General features: G+C 43.3%; 1 long non-coding RNA gene across 1 annotated transcript; it reads right to left on the reverse strand.

Annotated features, from left to right (window-relative positions):
• Positions 1-771: 771 nt before the first annotated feature.
• Positions 772-6,490, reverse strand: LOC118602857. Its single transcript, XR_004950920.1, has 2 exons — positions 6,131-6,490; positions 772-5,993 (listed from the first exon to the last, which is right to left on the reverse strand). It is a non-coding gene; the product is annotated as an uncharacterized LOC118602857 (long non-coding RNA).

The raw sequence follows: 6,490 nt of genomic DNA on the forward strand, positions 1-6,490 counted from the left end.
TTGACTTGTAAGGGTTCTTTATATATTCTGAGTTCTTTCTTGGCTTGGTGTCCATGTAAAAATGCTCTTTTTTAAATGATAAAAATGTCCCCAACCTCTAATGGCCATTATCAACAAGATATGAGTGCAAGGAAGTGCTTGATAACGGTTTAGAAATTAAATACTTCCTAATGCAACTCAAAAACCATCTACCAGTATTTGAGGAATCTATTTATTACTAGACACCTTTGCCGTCCTCATTTGTTGCAGACACAAAAAGCCCTATATCCTGAGTTCCAGCCATCCTATTATTTTGAAAGCCCTCTGTCAAGCAACAGGGAGAAAAAAATTCTGCCGTGTTCGTCCTTCTTTGTTTGATGCATCTGAAGAATTACATCTGACAGTTCCCCGAGTGAAGCCGGATTTACCAGCTTCTTTTGTATGATGACAGATATTGAAGGAAGACTGTAGGTGGTGGGACATTCACCAAAATGTTTTCCAGTGACCAAGTGAAATGTTGGAAATGTTGGCGGCTTTTCATGTTTTTGTTTTCATTTGCTTTTTTTTTTTTAGCCTCAAAGAGTAAATCTTGTTTAATTGCGCCACCTGCTGGCAATGTCTCAGAATGTCTGTTCCTTCCAACAAAAGGCAAAAAAGGACTTGTTCAACAAAGATTTCATTACAAATATTCTTTTTACTCTCACCTGAAAAAACTACCACTCACAGAGCTTGGATGGTAGAACTATTTCAATGTTCCCCATCTTTAATAAAACAAAACGTTTGCTTTCCAAGTTTTCAAAAATTAGAATATATTTGCTTTTTAATTGTGCCATATAACACGTACAGAAAAATGCATACGATTTTTACGTATAGTTTAAATTATAATTATAAAGAGAATCTGATAACTAAGACCCAGATTAAGAATAAGACACTCACAACAAGAACAACAAAAATAAACAAAAAGCAAAGCAAAGCAAAAACAATAAGACATAGCCATCGCCCTAGCTAACGCCATGCCTCTCCCCCTTGCTCAAAACTTTCTCTCTCCCTTCCCCCTGAGGCTAGGAATAATCATTTGAGCATACATCACTTTTATAACCAGAAAACAATTACAATAGTCATTTTTAAAAATGTTATTAAAAAAATTTGGTGTAATTATTTAATCTGGAAACATATAGTTATTCCTGCACTTAACAAATACATATATTGAATAGAACAGCATTAGCCATTAGGGAAACACAAATCGAATCATAATGAGATACCACTTCACACCCACAAAGATGGCTAAAGGTAAAAGACAAACAATAGCAAATGTTGGCAAAGATGTGGAGAAATTAAAACCCTCGTATATTACCGGTGGGAATGGAAACTGGGGCGGCCACTTCGGAGAGAAGTTTGACAGTTCCTCAAAAAGTTAAACACAGAGTTACCATCTGATCTGGCAATTTCAATTCTGGGTGTAGCACAAGGAGAAGAGAAAACCTATATCCACACAAAAACGTGCACAAAGATGTTCCTAGTGGCATTATGCATAACAGCCAAAAAGTGGAAACCACCCAAATGGGTGGATAGGTAAGCTGATGAGTGGATGAACAAACTGATATTCCATCCAACGGGATACTTACTATTCAGCCACAAAATGGAATGATGTACTGACAACACCTGCTATCGCGTGGAAGGACCTCGAAAACATAATGCTAAGTGAAAGGAGGCACCAGAGACCACATTCTGTATGGTTCCATTGAAATGAAGCGCCCAGAACAGGCGCGTCCACACTGACAGAAGGCAGGCGAGTGGTCCCCCGGGGCCGGGGAGGACGGGAAGGGAGAGTGACGCCGATGGGTACGGGCTGTCATTTTGGGGAGATGGAAATGTTCTGGAATTAGTGCGATGGTCGTGAGCTCTGATTATACTAACACCCGCTGAACTGTGCGCTTGACTGAGTGAATGTGATGATAGGTCACTTATATCTTAATAAATTTGTCCTAAATAATATATAGATTTTTGAGTGACTACTACATATCGAGAACCATGCTAGGCTCTGGGGTTGCAATACTGAGCAAAGCTGGAGAAGGCTCCCGCACGTCTGTAGTGCACGTAGTATTAAATGTTGCGTCACACACAAAACATATTAAGAGATCTTCAAAGGGAAGGCAAGGACCAATTAATAACACACGACTTTCCAAGTACTTCTGCCTAGCGGAATTTTGTTATGATGAAACCAAGCTCCAAATCCCACTCCTCAGTTTAAGGCATTAGCGATGAGAGACTGTTGCCCGACCCTCCCGTGCTCCGCGCCCCCCAGCACCCACTAACGAGAGAGAAGAGGCTTCGGATACAGAATGGAAGAGATGAAAGCGTGGCATTACCTACATGCCTGATGCTTTCATTTTTTCTTTTGGGAAATTTCAACAGAAGGGAGGGAAGAAAATTTTTATTTGTGAAATATGCGTACAGGAAAGTACAGAAACATCTTCTATACAAATTTAACAAATAATTATGAGGTGAACACCTCTGTAACTACACCCAGGGCGCCCCAGAAGCCTCGCACAGGCCGACGTCCACCTATGACCCCCTTCTTTCCTCCAAAGGTAACCAAAGTCCTAATTTTGATGGTAATTTCTTTGTGTGTGTGTGTGTTTTTTTTTTCCTTGTAGTTTTACCCCGTATGTCTGCAGCCCTACATAACATAGATTTGATTTTCCTGGTTTGGAACTTTTTGATATGAAGTTACACTGTATTTGTTGGTTGGTTTTATGCCCGTCTTCTTTGGGATCAATATTCTGTTTTTAAGCCCCATGCACATTGCATGTGACTATCATCCGTTTTCACTGCTGCGACACTCCAGTGTATGAACGGCACACAAAGTGCCGTACCCGTGCTGTCGCTGACAAACATCCAGGGCATTCCTCGGTTGGGATGCGAACATTGCTGCAATGGCCGCTTCTGTACGTCTATCCTGGTACCTTCCTCGCCAGCTGTGAGGTTACTCGTATCCTCAGCTTTACCAGATGCCGCCAAACCATCTTCCAAAGCACTTCACACCCCCGGAAAGAGTTCGACCCTTCTGCGTGTTCAAAGTACCTTTGAAAAGTATATTCCACATGGCAGGTGATTAAAAAAAAAAAAAAAAAAAGTTCAAGTGGGTTTTCATGGAAGCTGCTGTTGGGCTATTTGAAATGGGGAGACAAGTGCCACTTGCCAGAAAAGGCACTTACAGAATTGACTGACTGCTCAGCACCTCTCAGCGCTCCGTTCTGTTTGACGAGAGTGCTGACGTCACCATTTATACATTTTGTACACATCTGCAGCGTGAATAGTTGCTGTTTACAACACGCTTTCACAGAGAGCGTTTCATTTAATCCCCATAACAATCCTGAGAGATAAATACTATTCTACATTGCAGAGATGAGGAAACAGATTCAGAGCATAACAGCTGTCCTAATGATCCAGTCAATTACAGCGCAGGGGCGTGGACCTCAGCTTGTTCCTTGTTGTCACATCCCAGCTAGGAACCTGAACTGGGACTGTGTCGTACGTACCCTAGGCAGAGTGTACCTCCTACCTCTTCATTTGGGATTTGGTCATGCAGGCTGTTTGGGCCAATGTTACGAATGACTTAAAAAAATTTTAAAAATTAGCATGGACAGCCTTGCTCACATCTGCCATTGCAGTGAGGAGAGTATTCCCAAGTATCTCTGATCCCAGAGAGAGGATGAAAGACACTCGTACAGAGCTGCCCTTTCCAAGCCCAGCCCAGATTTGAGGTTTCTAGTCTCCAGAACTGTTTAAGTCACCCAGTTTGTGGTACTTTGTTAAGTCGGCCCAGCAAACAAATATAGTTCTCAATAAGTCCTTAGGAAATACTTGTCGGATAAAAGGATGGATGAATATGGGACAATTTTATTATCTCTGGCTCTTCAAAAGACCAAAGACGTATCAAGATAATAATTTTGTCCAACCTTTCAAATCTGGTGAATGTTTGGAAAACAGACCCTTTCCCAACCTACGGTCACTTTTTCCTGTGATATCTTCACTGTGTTTGATTAGTACCGACTCGGTCCTGTGCTTCAGCTTTGTCCTGGGCCATGATAATATGAGTGGGTAGAGTGGGTAGCTATGGTTGTAACACTGTTGGTTGTTACTGAAATTCAAAACTCCACCTCCTTTTCCTTCTTGATGGCAGATCTCCAAATATATTAACTTCCCTTTGGTCCAGAGAAAATGATCCACTCCCCAGAGCCAAGAGGTGGATTAGAATAGAGCAAACCTCTTTTGTAGAAATAGTAATTATGTTTTTGGCTTTGCAGGGCAAATGTTCTCTGTTACATATATCTGGCAACAGTAACTGCACTTTTAAAATGTTGAATGAAATTGATATTGTGTTGCAAATAATATGGGTCTCATTCATTACTCAAGATGTTAGGCTCTGTCTTAGTTTGCTCAAAATAATATAGGCTAGGTGGCTTATAAACAAAAGAAATTTATATTTCACAGTTCTAGGGGCTAGAAGTCCAAGATCAGGTGCCAACATGGTCCAGAGAGGGCCCTCTTCTGGGTTGCAGACTTGTCACGTGGAGAAAGGGGGTGGGGAGCTCTGTGGGGTCTCTTTTATAAGAGCACTAATCCCATTCCACCGTAAAGGCCTAATCACCTCCCCAAAACTCCACCTCCTAACACCATCACACTGGGGATTAGGATTCCAACATGTGAATTTTGGGGAGACACATTCAGACCATAACAGGCCCCAAATATAAATCATTAATAAGAGAATCTCATTCTCCTGGTACAATACCAAAGAAGGGTTCTGTATGACAAAACCATTCTCGGATCCCAGATGGTATCAGTTACCTTTTGCGGTTAAACCAACAACCCCCGATTCTGAGGTGCAGACAGTAATAAACCTTCCTTCAGTTCACTGAATTGTGCCAGCAGGGGTGGTTCCTTCTGGAGGCTCTGGGGCAGCATCTATTCCAAGACTCTTTGCCTCTGTGTCTAGACTCCCTTTTTTCACATGGACACCAGTCATGTTGAATTAGGACCCACCTTCCAACGTCATCTTAACTTGATCATCGGCAAAGATCCTATTTCTAAGTAAGGTCACATTCCCAGGTAGCGGAGGTTAGGGTTTCGGTATCTTTTGGGGAAACACAATTACATCTATGTTTTGGAGGCTTACAGGGCCACACATACTTAAACACAGGCTTAAAGGAATGGAAAGAAACCAAGGAAGGAAATAGGAAGAGGGAAAAATAGAAGACAGGAGGAGAGAGGAATAGAAGAGTAGAACTAGGAAAGAGAAAACGAAGACAGAGAAAAGCTGAAGGAGGGAGCGAGGCAGGACCAAGTGCATAGTTTGTGGGGCCCCGACGCCAAATGAACACTAAGATCCCTTGTTTAAAAATTAAGACTTGAAAAATGCTGACAGGAGAGCATGAAACCCAGCACAAGGCCCTGTGTGACTCCCCTGTGGGGAGGATTGTACTAGTGTATTTAGGGTCCACGTAAGGGTTGACGTGTTGACGTGTTTACGTTTCCATTATTTTTCTGTGCTCCTTATGAGGTCCTGTGAAAGCTCCCTCAGCTGGCATCTAGCCCTCCTCACTCCCAATCTGCCCTACTCTTATTTTAGGACATGCCTCCCATGTTAATGGCATCCTTCCGTTTAAGTCAAGACAGTCTCTAGTCTTCACACTATTATTCCACCCCCAAGACCTTGCCCAGGCTATTCCTATACCTGGAACCCACAGTCCTTCCCCCTAGCGTTTACTCTTCAAGGGCAGGGGCTGAATTATAATTCATCTGTGAATCTCCAGCACCCAGCACAGTGTACATACATAAAACATAATACACTTTGCACCGGAATGTTTGTAAAGTGGCTGAAACGATACGAAGGGGCTTCCAAAGCATTTATATATTTATGACACAAAATCACACTTAGCTCTGTGCAGACTTGTGGTCTTTGTTGGCTCTACCTTCCTAGCGACAACTTGAGTCTTCAGGTCTTCTAGAAACTAAGAATTCATGGGGAAAGAGAAAATTTAGAGAATAGGAAAGTTCGCTGAGCTCATATTCCGGTCTTCAAATGCGTGGATTTAGTAATTTTGCAGCGTGGCATTTGAGACGGCTGCCAACTTTCAGTTACACTCACCTTTACCGCACTTCTACCTCCGCCCTTTCGGCTTTGGCCCGGATCCCGCCCACTTCCGGCGAGGCCACGCAGAGCGCAGGCGCAACTGCAGGAGCGATTCATCCGTCTCTCGAGCTACTGCGGATGTATGCGCATGTGCGAAGAGGGGGTGGGGCTAACTAATTGCGCGGGAGAATGTAGCCTCACCGAACTCACGCGACTGCCTCCGCCCACCTGAATAGGCGGGCCGAGCCGAGGGCCGCCTCGGTTCAGGCAGCGCATGCGCACTGAGTGCAGGAACGTGGCGCAAGAAGGCGAGCCTTTACGCATGCTCATTTAAATGAGGCAAGAGCTTTTTACGTCAGCATCGTAACCCGCCTC

This window comes from Rousettus aegyptiacus, unplaced genomic scaffold (assembly GCF_014176215.1).
Source record: "Rousettus aegyptiacus isolate mRouAeg1 unplaced genomic scaffold, mRouAeg1.p scaffold_m13_p_5, whole genome shotgun sequence".
Classification (NCBI taxonomy): Eukaryota; Metazoa; Chordata; class Mammalia; order Chiroptera; family Pteropodidae; genus Rousettus; species Rousettus aegyptiacus.